This window comes from Myotis brandtii, unplaced genomic scaffold (genome assembly GCF_000412655.1).
Source record: "Myotis brandtii unplaced genomic scaffold, ASM41265v1 scaffold440, whole genome shotgun sequence".
NCBI classification, from domain to species: Eukaryota; Metazoa; Chordata; class Mammalia; order Chiroptera; family Vespertilionidae; genus Myotis; species Myotis brandtii.
Window position 1 is genome coordinate 6026658 of NW_005366834.1, and position 14806 is coordinate 6041463.

The 14806-nt window shown below is 41.5% G+C and overlaps 1 long non-coding RNA gene across 2 annotated transcripts in view; it reads left to right on the plus strand.

Annotated features, from left to right (window-relative positions):
* Positions 1–12820, plus strand: part of LOC102259831 — a 51997-nt gene extending 39177 nt beyond the window's left edge. Inside the window, exons 2-4 of one of the 2 annotated variants that reach the window (XR_001363740.1) lie at positions 1131–1269; positions 9909–9975; positions 12793–12820. This is a non-coding gene — a long non-coding RNA (uncharacterized LOC102259831). Of the gene's footprint in view, positions 1–1130; positions 1270–9908; positions 10195–12792 lie in introns of those variants that run through there. The other variant, XR_314070.2, reaches the window with a different exon arrangement.
* The last annotated feature ends 1986 nt before the right edge of the window (positions 12821–14806 follow it).

Below are 14806 nucleotides of genomic sequence, written 5' to 3' on the forward strand. Positions count from 1 at the left end.
TCTCTCTCTCTCTCTCTCTCTCTCTCCCTCTCCATTAACCAATTAACCATATCCTCTAGTATTCAATTTTAAAGTGATCACTCAATGGCTGTGCAATATAACCGTCCTTGTCATCAAATCACCAACAGAAATCTACTGCATACAGCTGCAGCATGTGCGCTGTATTTTAATGCAAGGAGCAAATTTTTTGAAAATGGAAGGCTTATGTCCTATGTTTGAGTTGACGCCAAGGAAAAGATAAAGAAACAGCTGAAAGACAGAGTGAAGGATAAGAAGGCAGTAGAGCTGGAAGCTGGAAGCAGATGTGACTGGGAGTGTGCCATAGGAATGTACAGGAGTTGCATTGAACTTCCAATTGTCTGGTGGACAAGGGATTTGAGCAGATCTGACCTAGATCTAAGAAGTGCATGGCGGGTAGCCCAGCTGATACGTGGCTTACTCAAATATGTGACTCTGTTGTATCTGAAATCTTTGAGATCCTAAACTATGAACTCTTCCAGGACAGGAGGGTAAAGTATTTGTTTTCTCCTAGCAGAGCCACGTGCCTGCTTAAGTAATAGTTGATGAAAGATTAGTGCATCACTTTATAAACTTTAACTAATTGATAAGTACTGAGATGTCATTTATCATAGTTGGTGGTCTAAGATTCTGGGATTGCTAGCCTAAGCTATTTGTTATTTAAAGGCTCTCTGGGGTTTATTTATGTATTATCTGTAATAATAAAAGCATAATATGCTAATTAGATCAGACATCCTTCCAGACGAAGCTGCAGTGGCTGGGGGCCGAGCAGAGGCGGCGGCTGCCGTGGTGGTGGGGATCAAGCCCCTTGCATGAATTTCATGCATCAGGCCTCTACTATAATAATAATATACTTATATTATTATACTTTGGAGGTGATTTTAAAATTCTGTATTGTTTGATGGTATCAAGCAGTGTGTCAACCCCTTGAACTCAACATCATTCTTCCGTGTTGTAATGAATATCATGAAGAAGTTCCGGTCACAAGAACCTACCAGGGGCCAGAAGATGTCTAGTCCTAGAGGGACTGTTGTGGGTTGAATTGTGCCCTCCCCCCAATTCCTATGTTGAAGTCCTAATACTGAGTATTTCAAAATATGTTTGTTTTGGAGATACAGATGTGTTCGCACCCAGAGGAAAGACCAGGTGAAGAGACAGTGAAAAGGTGGACTTCTACTAGCCAAGGAGAGACACTTCAGAAGAAAGCAAACCTGCCAACATCTTAATCTTGGAGTTCCAGCCTCTAGAACTGTGAGAAAATTAATATTCTGTTGTTTAACACCCAGCCTGTGGTCATTTGTTTTGGCAGTTCTAGAAAGTTAAGATAGGGACCATATTTTCCAAACTAAAAATTAGGACACATGACCTTACAAGTGATTTATAGAAGCAATAGACTGAAATACCTTATATTTGAAATCCAGCCATATGTAACCCATAGTCTTACTTCCAAATAGGACTTGACTTAATCCTAGAAAAATACTTTTATTCAATTCTTTAAAAAAAAAATCTTAGAAAGGGGGTTCTATTACCACCACTGGAAATGTACCAAATCTCAATTTTGAAAGTGAGGTTTTACTATCATGCATTATTTTGGCACCATTTAAAAACCAAATCAAATGTAATTTAGAGAGAGTTAAGGGCAGAAATCCATGGACTTTTTTCCCTTAACATGTACTAGTAAGTGTAGTCTAAATTACTGTAAGCACACGCATTCTATTTTTAGAAGAAAGGAAATGGAAGAACCCTGAATACCTTCAGGAGGACAAATCCTATAAGAGGAACAGCACAGGCCAGCATCGGCAGCCTCTTAGGCCAACCGGCTACATAATTAGAAAACACCCGGGGGGTTAGGGGTGGCAGAAAGTGGGAAGGAGTTTAAACTAAATATTCTTTAAGATCTAAATCAAGGAATGAATTGGACTCTCGCCATGGTTGTTGGTACAGTGCATATTAAACACAATGTCTGTTTTCTCCCTTAGAGCAAGAATAGAAAGGCAAAGCTCTTATTTATTAATATGATCTAACAAAAATGCTAACTTCTATATGTTTAAAAGCCCATTGGGGATCCCAAGAACATAACAAAGCATATGGAATCCTCATCAAATGGAAGCCAGGTGTGATTTTTTTTTTTTTTTTGCCTTTACCAGAAAACTTCAGACTCACAGACCTCATAAGTCTGCATTTCTATTCTTTCCACAAGTTAGAGAAATGCAGCTAAGTAAAAAGGAAAATTAAATTATGAATATTTCTGGAAGAAATATAATTATTTGACTTTTGGGGTCAGATGACAAAATGGACCCAAATTATAAAATTGCTCAATTTACAAAAGCCAATGAAGAAAATGAAGATGCATAGCTAGAAAAAAATAAATTGTATCAACTCTCCTTAAACAAATGAGGAGGAAAAATTCGTATTGAAAAGTGTTACCCATTTCCTCAAAAAATTAAAAATGGAACTCCCACTTGACCCAATAATCCCACTTCTAGGAATATATCCCAAGAAACCAGAAACACTAGTGAGAAAGGACCTATGCACCCCTATGTTCATAGTGGCACAATTCACCACAGCTAAGATTTGGAAACAACGTAAGTGCCCATCAGCAGATGAGTGGATTAAAAAGCTGCGATACATCTACACAATGGAATACTACCCTGCTGTAAAAAAGAAAGAACTCTTACCATTCACAACAGCATGGATGGACCTGGAGAGCATTATGCTAAGCAAAATAAGCCAGTCAGAGAAAGATAAATATCACATGGTCTCACTCATATGTGGAATACAGTGAACAACATAAACTGATGAAAAACAGATCCAGAGACAGAGAAGCATCGAACAGCCTGTCAAACTTCAGTGGGAAGACAGGGTAGGGCATGGGGGAGGGTAAGAGATCAACCAAAGGACTTGTATCCATGCATATAAGCATAACCAATGGGCACAGACACTATGGGGGTGAGGGCATGTGCAGGAGGGGGGGGGGGGGCCTGGGGAGGGGGCAATCGGGGGGGAAGGAGACTACTATATGTAATACTATATGTAATACTTTAAACAATAAAAAAAGAAGAAGACAAGCTCTTATTTCTGAAGAAAACATTGAGCAATTTTGAAAGTTTGTAAATGACCAACTATGGAGAAGCGTATTTTAAAAACACAAATAAATAGTGATTTTCCCCAACAAAAAAGAAAAGTGTTACCCAGAGAAACCTGTGTGTTTCCAAAGATGGGAAGGTAGCTCCAAGCCTCATATGCCCAGAGCAGTATCAAAACCAAAAAGATGAGTGGGGAAAATGTTGGGAGAAAAATCTCCCTAATGTCTCCCAGCTCCAGGGCACAGGGAGGCAGCCCAGGAGACATGAGAAGTTTCACCCTCTCTGCTTGCCGACTCCCCCGCCAGGACTATTCAGAGAAAAGAGGATGTGCATGAGGGCCCAGAGATGATTGTCTCCATTTACAAACGGGTTTCCAAGGGTGAAAACCAAAACAGAAAATACGTAACACAAAACTACTGAGATTTGGGGGGCCTGAGGCATGAAACTGCACAGAAGCCTCATTTAAAATCCTCAACTTCTCTTAAGATTAAAACTGCCATCACAATAGTGGGGTATAGAAGACCCTCCACTACTTACTAGTTGTGTGACCTTGGCCAGGTTACTAAAAGTCTCTTAGCTTCCGTTTTCTTATCTGTAAAATTAAAGTTATTATAATAGCTAAATGCAGATGAGTGCATTAAGGATAAAATGAGTTAATATATATGAAGCACATAGAAAAGTGCGGGGCACATAGTAGACACTATATTAGTGTTACCTATTACTATTATTACTGTAATTGTCACAGTCCATAAGCCTTCCTTTTCTTTTCTCCCTCTGGCTAGAATGGGTGTGGGAGGTATTCATTGTGGTCCAGGTATTACCTATGTTACTGCTGATTTAAAATAAAAAGATTCAATGCCTGGCCGAATGAAGTTCTCAATCTATTGTGGGAGGGGAAGGGCAAATGTATCAACAAATGAGCCACCCAAGCTCCCTCAGTGCTTGCCCCAGTCTGTGCATGGCAGGTTACTCAAGCCCTGGGGGAAATTTATTTGAGAGATCCCTACAATTAACACCAGTCATCAACTCCATGAAGATACGGGGAATCCCTACTTCTCTTTCAGTGGCCAATTGTGTTTCAGTCATTTTTAAATAGTCTATGTTCTTGCCTGGCTGGCAAGGCTCAGTGGTTGAGCATCAACCTATGAACTAATAGGCTATGTTCTTGCCTGGCTGGCATGGCTCAGTGGTTGAGCATCAACCTATGAACCAGGAGGTCACATTTCAATTCCCGGTCAGGGCACATGACCAGATTGCAGGCTCCATCCCCAGTTGGGGGGGGCGGGGGGGGGATGTGCAAGAGGCAGCAAATCAATGATTGTCTCTTATCGTTGATGTTTCTATCTCTCGGTCCCTCTCCCTTTCTCTCTGAAATCAATAAAGATATAAATATATTTTTTAAAGAACATTAACTTTTAACAAAAAAAAGTCTATGTTCTTCCAACTCTTCCTGTTCTGGTGTAGTGCACAAACATCACCACCCTGAGCCAGCCCCCTCTTATCATACCTCTTGCACAATTTGCTACATAAGCATGGCACATCAAAGCACAACAAAACTTCTCTCTTAAGCCCCTGCATTACATTCTGACTTGGCCTGTACCCAGGTCCTGTCCTTCAATCCTCTGGAGTTAACATAGCACCCAGTGCATGTATATTCCACGTACTACATTCTTAATCTTCTTTTTATCCCTTCTCCATTCCTTTGATCCTTAAGAACAAAGAATGGAAAAACAGCTCAAAAACAGAGCCATGGTGTATGGTTGCACTAACTGTGCACCATTTTGTGAACGAGGACCCTAGAGTTGGTCAGTCTACAATCTGAACAACCCTATGCAGCCCCTCTGCCAGCATGCATTCTAACAGAATATGCACATAGCACATTGGGAGCACAGCAGATAGAGTGCTCAGCTCCCTTTCGGAGGGTCAGGGAAAGTTGTATAAAACAAGTAGCTATTAACCATTCTTCCAAAAGTCTGGGGAGGGTGATGTAGGGAGCAGAAGCAGTATATGAAAAGGCACAGATGCATAAAACAGTGCAACATTCAGGCATTACAAGATTAGCAAGGACTGGGGAATATCTAGAGCAGAGGGGACAATGGGAAGAACAGCTGGAGATGCAGCTGAAGATACAATTGTGTGAGGACTTGCTTGTTATGCCAATGAATTGAGAGTATAGGGGTGCCTGTGTTTGTACGTAGGTAGGGGTGGTCTTAGAATTAGGGGAATGGGGTACACATGATCAAATTTGTGCTTTAGAAAGATCACTGTATCTATAGGTCAGCTAACCTGGGAGACCACTTGGAGCCTCTCATCATAATCAGAGAACTAAAGACGAGTATCAATACTGATTAATGCAGAGATTCCAGAAGCTTTTAACAAACAGATTAGATAAGACATATTGACTAATTGGGATGGAGAGCAAGTTGAAGAAGACTGATATAACTTTCAGAACCCTAGTTGTGGTAACTGGATAGTACTTTTGGCTAGTGCTAACGGAGTAGGGGAAGAGCAGGCTTGAAAGGGCTGATATAACTTTCAGAACCCTGGTTCTGGTAACTGGATAGTACTTTTGGCCAGTGCTAACGGAGTAGGGGAAGAGCAGGCTTGAAAGGGTTGATATGGGTTCAAGTAGAAGAGCCCTTAAGACATGTAGGTAAATAAATATATCAAGTCCCCAGTTGGTAATTTGGGTCTGAAGTTCAAGAGAAAGATTTGAGTTTCATTTCAAAGTCACGACAGAAGCTGACAGCACATGGAAGTGAGAAGTAGAGATTGCTAGTGCAGGGTATTATATGGGGACTTTGTAAAAAAAAAATAGACAAAACACAAGGTTGAGGAGGGTACTTTTTTTCTAATGGGACTTGAAAATATTAATGGATGCAAGAAAGGAATAAGGCAAAAGGGAGCAATAGAAACATGAGAAAGACGTAATAACTGGAACTAGATCGGGAAGGGCATTGATTAAGAGCACAGTTCAGGGTGTCATTTGAACAGAGACCTTTCTGAGACTCCAGTTTCATTGAGATGTAGGTTGGAAAATGAGCTTTCACATCTGAGAACGCTATATTCTCTAGGAAATCGGAAAGTAGTCATTCATTAATTGTCATTCTTTTCAATAACTATTTTCTGAACACCTACCAAGTACCCTCGCACCACAGTAGGCATTCTCCCTGTCCTCTTGGAGCTTAAAATCTGGTGTCGTGGCAGGCATTATTTTAAAAATCATATAAATAAATGTAAAATGGCAACTGTGATAGATGCTATGAAGATTTACATGGTACAATAAGAGTTTATAGTGAGAGGAATTGACCCACTAAGGTATCACTGAAGCCTTCCTTGCTGAAGTAACACAGTTAGGACATGTCCCTTGAGGAAGAGACATGACTCCAAGCTACAAGTTGGAGTCAACTGGAGAAGAGACAGGAGGAGGGTCAGCATGTGCAAAACTCCAAGCCAGGATGAAAAATAGTTGATGTGGATGGAGCAGAAAGAGTGAGGTAAAGTGTGGCGAAAGATGAAGCTGGAGACATAAGTAAGACCAGACCAGGTAGGACCTTGCAAGACATTGCAGGAAGGCACGTTTAAACTGCAAAGTACTAGGAAGACATTGAGGAATTTGAAGAAGGACTTGGGGTAGAGATCACATGATCACATCTGTATTTCATAAAGTTGATTTTAGCTGCAAGCTCACTGAAGGGATTAGAGGAATCAGGAGAGGACAAGATAGACCCATTTCTAGAATCCTGGGAAGAAATTCTTATAGCTCATAAAAGGTGGTGGTGGTGGTGAAAATAGAGAGAGATGATTTCAAAGATTTTTATGAAGTGAAATTCAATTAGATAAGGTGAAAAGTGCATTAAGGTTGGCTCCTAGATTTCCAGTCCGCACACATTTGGGTGAGTTGCTGAAGTGAAGTACACTGGAAGTAGACTGGGTTTGAGGAAAGATCAAGAGTTTTCTTCTAAATATATTGATTTTAATGTATCCTTGAGACATTCAAGAGTCAATATCAAGCATAATGCTGGACACATGAGCCTGGGTCTCAAAGGAGAAGTCTGCACTGTAGATACAGAGTAGGCATCACTAGAGCAAGATTGTTTATGAAAATAATATAGAGGAAAGGACAGGGCCCAAGACAGACCCTTGAGGAATTCAAACATTCAGTGGTTAGGTAGAAGACAGTGAGACTGTGAAGAGAAAGAAGAAATGGCCAGAAATGTAAGAAAGATTAAAAAAAAAAAAAACTAAGGCAGTTTCATGGCACAAAAAATAAGAGATGAGAAAGTTCCAGAAAGAGGAAATATCCAAGAATGTTGCTAAGAAGAAAGATGAGAGTAGAAATGTCCTTTCAGTTGACATGAATCTCATGGGGGTAATAAAGCCAGAAATCACACTGGGCAGGTTGAGGAATGAGTGGGAGGAGAAAATGGAGACAGTGAATATAAACTATGCTACTAAGAAATTTATCTTGAGTCATGGACTGAGACCTAAGGGATAAAAATTGAGAAGGTGCCTTGAGGAGAGAGGGAGGACAGTTAAGGCAAGCAGCTGTGAGTTATTAAAGAGAGAACTGACCTAGAACAAGTGAAAAACTATAATGAACTGGGAAGACAGACTTCCCTTAATTTGTAGTGGCACCAGTTTGCCTGGGTGGGCAATTCTTTCTAGCTATCAAAGTCTGAACTGAGGAAATACCAAATTGTGGTTAAAGAAGAAAAAGAAAAGAGAGAAATAAACAACCAACGAGGAGACAATGAAGTAGAGAGGCTTGAGAGAATGAAGTTCAAATTGGCCATGGGACCCAGGCTCCATATGGAAGGAATTGTGGTTCCCAGGAGCCTGATAATTTAGCGGAAAATGAATGAGTCAAGGGATTAGGGACCTCAATAAAGACGAAAGACATATTTAGGGGAAATGCAGGGTTAAGAAAGCTGAGATGGTAGGTGAAGCAGATGCTGTTGAAGGCCCCCGAATCTCTGTGGTCATCCTTATTTCTATGCCCCTACTCTGGCCAGACTGTTGCTTACTTTTGGCTCAGGGCCTTTTCAGGGCCAGAAATTCTGGGCAGTTTATGTCCCTAAGAAGCAGCCTCAGCCAATGACTGATGGAAATAAGCAGATAACTCCCCAGCTCCCCAGGGTGAGCACTCGGAGGGATGTTCTGCTTCCTTCTCTGCCTTGTCTCAGCCCCACTCCCCACTCCCCCCGACTGAGATTAGCTCCCAATAAACTACTTGTACTGGAATCTCTCCTCAGGGTCTGCTGCTTGTGAGACTCAAACCAAAATAGTAGGCAATTGCTGTTGAAGCTTTTAGAGGTGATGCTGGGGATACAAAGGGCACAGGATGTGCTAGTGAGAGGTCTGCTCAAATGCCATGGAGGTGAATGCTCTTGGTTCTGAGATCTTAGATAACCATGTTTGGGGTTACCTATAGGGATGTCAAATTGACCTTAGACGTTTTAGATGGTGACTTAGACAAGACCATGAACCAAGTACCAATTTTCCATACTGTCGGAGAGAGATTAGAAGGCTAGTAGATGACAGTGACCCACAGGGGTGGAGGGTAGATTAGGTGGATGGCATGACCCCAAACAAAGAGGATTTTTAACCAAGGGAAGTGGAGTAATGTCTAGCCCCAGGAGAAGGGAGTGAGGACACATATACTCTAAGAGGAAGAGCAGCCCCCACTGAAGAGAGCCTAATTGAAGGAAAGCAATGTCTCTATGAGAGAACAACAGATTCATCGGCAATGGGTTAAAGATACAGAGAAAGTCTTTACAGGAGGTTTCAGATGGTTTAGGATGGAGGTCAACAGATAGGGGATAAATCAAAGAGATGAAATACAGGAGGTATGGGTTAAAGGGAGGAATAGAGGTTGTCCATTTTGATCAGTGCCTTGGAGTGAACCTTCCCAATCCCCTTCTGAGGCAGGATCCCAGGGAGTTGGTGTCCACAGTCACACAACCGTGTGTGGTGGAATTGAAGAAACTGAACCAGGCAGTTGGGCTCTAGAGACCACTAGCCACCATTCAGTGCTGCCCCTGAGGTTCAGGGCTCCAAGGCCTCTCTCAAAAGCACAGGCAGGAATCTGTACTTACATTGTGCAATGCTTACACTTTAAGAAAATGGTGGTATGCAAAACATGATTATGTGGAAATATGCAAAATAATAAAACAATCAATTAATAATAACTATGCCTGTACTCTGGCACCACTGTCTCTCTTTCTTTTAAATCCAGGCTTCTGTTTTTACCACCCGTCTCTATCACAGTAAACAGAGTTAGCATCCAGAAGACTGACATTAAGAGAATTATTATCTGTTCAGAGTTCATTCCAAAAAGGAATCTGCTATATAGCAACTTCTGAATTGGGTTCAGTCTATGCTCTTTGATGCACTACAGATGTTCCTGCAGAACAGCTAATCTAATAATCTCCTGCCCGGCAGGAAGCAAGACTCCTGGAAAGCTGGGCTGAGTCACGTGGCGCAGAGCCCCCTCAAGAATGAAAGCTCTCCCCCAGCGGCTGACAATGCTGCAGGTCCAAACCCTCAGTGTGTCGCCTCCTATGGAAAGTTCCATGGCTCTTTCTCCGCTCAAGGTCACTGCCCTTCCCTGGATGCTGCATCTGACAGGAGTGGGGAGAGGGGAAGTGTATATAAAGGCCAAGCCCTCTATCTCAAGACAAGTCAACTCTGAAGTGCCATCTCAGTTGCAGAGCTCCTAGTGGGGTCGGCTGAAGCCTTTATCAGGACTGCATCACAACTAGGCTTCCCTTAATCTTGCTTCCTTCCTCTCTTTTTTTATAGGTGCCAATCTCAAAAACACGCCCTAATAAACATCCTTCATTTAATCTCCATCGCAGAGTCTGAAAAGGTAACACTCCAGGAATCAGATCTGACAGTGCAACATTGGTTTATAGGAAATGTGCCATTTGCCAGGTATTGAACGGGGGAGGGGAAAGAGCTTATGCTAAGTCATATGGACTGGGAATTGAATCCTCACCTTATATTTCCTCAGGGGAAGTTTATAAAACTCTTTGACTACAGAACTATTTTGTGCTTGGTATTTCTCTTAGAGCTCAAGGTAGGATAACAACCCTGATTTGCGCAGGTCTTGGGAGGGGTGGGTTCTGGGAGGGATGACTTTTAGGACTATAACTGGGACAGCTCTGCTCAAACCAGGGTATTGGTCAAGGTCAGTAACTTTGGGGATGCTTGGAATTGAGAAACAAGGTTTGTTGACCTCCTGGAGCGAGAGAGAATGGCTGGAATCTGCTACTCCCATCCCTGCTACCCCATCCACTGCCAATTTCTATGTATGGGCTGGGCTTTAGTCCAGCGTCCATAGACTAGGATGTGGTGGGCCTGTACTTGCCCTGTTGTGTAATACTGATGAGTTGATATAAGAAGGAAACCCATGCTTTTCTGCCAGAGAAACTGAAGCTTAAGAAATCTCTGACCTACCCAAAGTTCCTAAAGAGGAATGCTAGAACCAGAATCAATATTAAATCAGAAGCATCCCTTAACTCCCTAGTTAACTTCTATTATGGTGACTGAAATCTGTAGAAGAAAGCAAAAGACCAACTTAGGTAACAACTCTGTCTCAAACCACTCAGACCTCCATACCCTGATTGCTATACCCCAATTGGCTTTGGAAAGTGTCTCACTGTACACTGGCATGACTTGACAGGCTGAGCCCCAAGACTGATTCCACAGCAGTCCCCCACACTCGTGTACATTCATGTTGTCAGGTCTAGAATATCAAGTTAGAATACATGTGCAGCCAGGGTGTCCCTAAATTGTAACTTGCATCCCCAAGTAAGGACTTTTTAACTCCATTGTAGATGTTGTGACTCTCAGGCCAGTGGGCGCCTGCCTCTGTGTGTAGACACGAGCACACACTGACTCAGAGAACTTGGGCTCCATGTATGGCACGCAAAGCCCACACTTCACATTCAGGACCCAAGACAAAGCCTTTCATGCCACTGGCCTGAATAAATAAATATTTTCTGCAATCAATGTAGCCGCCTACTTTGTTCTTGGGCTTGTCGTGATGAACTTCATAGATGTTTATAAGATCAGTGGCTAGCTACTAAGAATAGATTTAAACAGGGGGAAGTGCAGACAGCTCAAAAAGGAATGTTGGATTGGGGGATCCTGTTTTCTGTTTGTCCACCAAAACGGGAATTCTTCAGTAGCTGAGAGGTGTCCCAGGGGCCCAGAGGAAACGCTTTGTGAAAAAAATGACCCCAGATGAGTAATTATATCAGCAGCCTTATTTGTTGCAAGTATTCCATCATCTGCTTATGTTAACTTATCTAAACTGTGAGAAATTAACATTTAGGGCAACAATGGGTGCTCATGACTTTGAATAAGTCACATCTTACATACATTGACCATAGGCTGTTGGCAAGCAGCCATTAGCCAAAAGGACATAAACACCCATAAACTGAAAATAGTTCCCATTTTATTTCCACTCAGATGTGTAATACCCACAATTTCCATTGCTGTTTGTTAAAGTAATCTTACTCCCACAAGGTGCTTGTAAAGCCATAGACTTCCCCGGGTGTCAGGGTTAGTAATAAGTCCTTCGTTATAACTCATACATTCAAAAGAATAAACCAACTTCAAATAAGGATTAGAAGAACATTTACCCAGAGAACAAAAATAAAGACAGACAAGCACCTCATAAATTAGTTTGCTAATCCGACAGTTATGCTTAATGGTTTCACTGACTCTATTCCTAATTCGTTGTAAGGTTTTGCTTAGTTCCCTGGTTAAATGGCAGCATGAAAGCATGGTTTTACCATAGGAGCCTCTGGGATATTTATTAAAAGGTGATACACGCATACACACACACAAACACACACGGTTATTATTCCTATTTTAACATAAAATAAGTTAGCATGAGTATCTCATGTGTTTCTTGTGAAACTGTTTTTTGGTTGGCATTTCAAAATACATTTTATTTCATATTGTTTTATGATGAGAAGATTAATACTGCCGATGTGGAAACATTTTCTACACGGGCCAACTTAAATCGTTTTAAAGTTCAAAAGTAAAGGGTGACATATTTTTCACTTTGCCTCCAGGTTTGACGAAAATTAAAAGCAGACTTTATAAGCAGATACCATGATTTCATAATGGGGACAAAAGCATTTACAATGCAAAGAACCCCTTGGGAGCTCTTGAACTTTCTGAAACAATGGTCAGGGTGGAATTCGGTTTTCTGCACGTCTAATGTTTAAAAACAGCTGGTTTTTGTTTTGGTGGGGGTTTTTCCCTAAAAGAATCTCATTCCCCCTAAAATTTTCTGACATTCATAATGGCTTTTGCCCATGCCATTTTGGAAATGCACTTCTGATTTCCCAATTTATTCATTTATTATAAATATCATAAATAAATGAGGTGGTAATGCCCATCATTACTACTACCTGGTAGAAAGATGATTCTAATTCTCATATCCTGCCATAAGGAACCATACCCTAAAATATTCCTCTTTATTATTGTCCAATAGAGCACTGAAAATGTTCAGGATAATTTCTTTTCAGATTAATGAGAGAGAATCACCTGTAATTTTAAATTACTTAACCATTTCTAAGGTGACATGTTTGGACAGGTATTAGGTGAGGTCCTATGGGCTAAAATGTATTTCTTCTTTCTGGTGACTGATTTTTTTCTGCATTTGCAGTCTCTAGATTAAAAGACTTCAAGAGCCCTAACCAGTTTTGCTCAGTGGATAGAGCGTCGGCCTGCAGACTCAAGGGTCCCAGGTTAGATTCTGGTCGAGGACATGTACCTTGGTTGCAGGCACATCCCCAGTAGGGAGTGTGCAGGAGGCAGCTAATCGATGTTTCTCTCTCATTGATGTTTCTAACTCTCTATCCCTCTCCCTTCCTCTCTGTAAAAAATCAATAAAATAAATTAAAAAAAAATAAAAGACTTCAAAAAACCAACTGTCACAATGTTAATTCAAGGGTTTAAAAATTTCAGGGGTTTACCTTTGTGGTTCCTTAGTTTTGGGCTCTTGAAAATATAAGCTTTTTTTGTAACTAGATGTAATTCATAAGAGTAATACAATAAAACAATAAAATCTGCCCCCATCTGTGAGTTTGGGCAGTTAAGATAATTAAGGTAAAAAAAACTTGAAGTTCAGATTATAAAACAAGATAGTCTACATGCACATCATCACACTGGAAAAATTTTAATCTACTTAGGCAAATTAAAGAGAAATAAATTAAAGATAGTTATCTGTTTTGTTTTGTTTTGTTTTTTGCTGCCTAGCAAATTATCTCAAACATAGTGTCATCCAGCCCTAGCCAGGTGGCTCAGTTGGTTAGAGCATCGTCCTGTAAACCAAAAGGTTGAGGGTTCGATTCCCTGTCAGGGCATTTACCTAGGTTTCAAGTTTGATCCCTGATGAGGCATGTATGGGACGCAACCAATTGATCTTTCTCACCTCTCTCTCTCTCTCCCTCCCTCCCTCCCTTCCTCCTCTCTCTAAAATCAACAAACATATCCTTGGGTGAGGATTAAAAATCCTCACCAATCCCAATTCTTTATTTAGCTCATAATTGTGTGGGTCAGTGACTTGGGTTGGACTCAACCCATGATCCTTCTGTGTTCTCAGCTACAGTCACTCATTTTCTGTGATCAGCTGCTGGTTCTGAGGTCAGTTGGTGGGTGCTCTAGAGGCTGGCTCATTCCTGTTGGCCTCATGTACATGTCTGGCAGTTGGCTGGTTGTTGACTAGGGTACCTTGGTTGTCTAAAAGCCCAGGCGAGAGAGAGAGAGAGAGAGAGAGAGATTGATTGATTGATTCTGCTGCATACCATTGATCAAAGCATGTCACTTCAGCCCAGGTTCAAGGGATGGAGAAATAGACTCCATCTCTTGATGGGTGGGGGGCCAAATGCAGGGAGGGACATTACAAGGGCACAAATGCAGGGAGGGGCAGAATCAGTAGCCATTTTTATAGTCTACCACAGTATCAAATTGCTTGTTTGAAAGCAAGAAGAAAAGCAGGGCTTAGAATGCTTAGAAGTGATGGCTAGAACCACTAAGTTTCCCTTGACTTTTGGCAAGTTGCCTCCCATACACACCCAGACCCAGGATCGAACCTGCAACCTGGGTATGTGCCCTAACCAAGAATCGAACCCGAAACCTCTCGGTGTACCGGATGATGCTTCAACCAACTGAGCCACACTGGCCAGGGCAGGTGGCAATTTTATTTTTATGAAAAGACTGAATGTGTACATTTTTACAGATAGAAAATATACCTCGGCAATGTTTCTAGGAAAAGTAAGTCTCTGGATTACAAAGTGTAAAGGCACGTGACGACAGATGACCTCGGATGCTGTCACTGCATCATCTGATTCCCAGTCTTAGAAATAGAAATAATAGAAATAGACATGATAGAAACAAATGCATGCAACTTAGAGAATTTAGAGAATGGAGGAAGGAGGCGAGCAGCTTTGAGTGGATGTGAGCATGAGTCCCAGGAGGGCAGACAGAGGTAAAGAGAAGGGAAGTCTGTTAGATATAAGCACCCATGGGCTATCTTCACAGGAAGTCCAGCCTCACAATGGAGCCAGAGAACAGACGCCAGAAGAAAGTGGCTCCAGGAACAGAAGAATTTGATAAACACCCTAGATATCAGTGAGAAAATACCAGTTTGTTGGAGCTAAAAATAAGAAAATTGCATG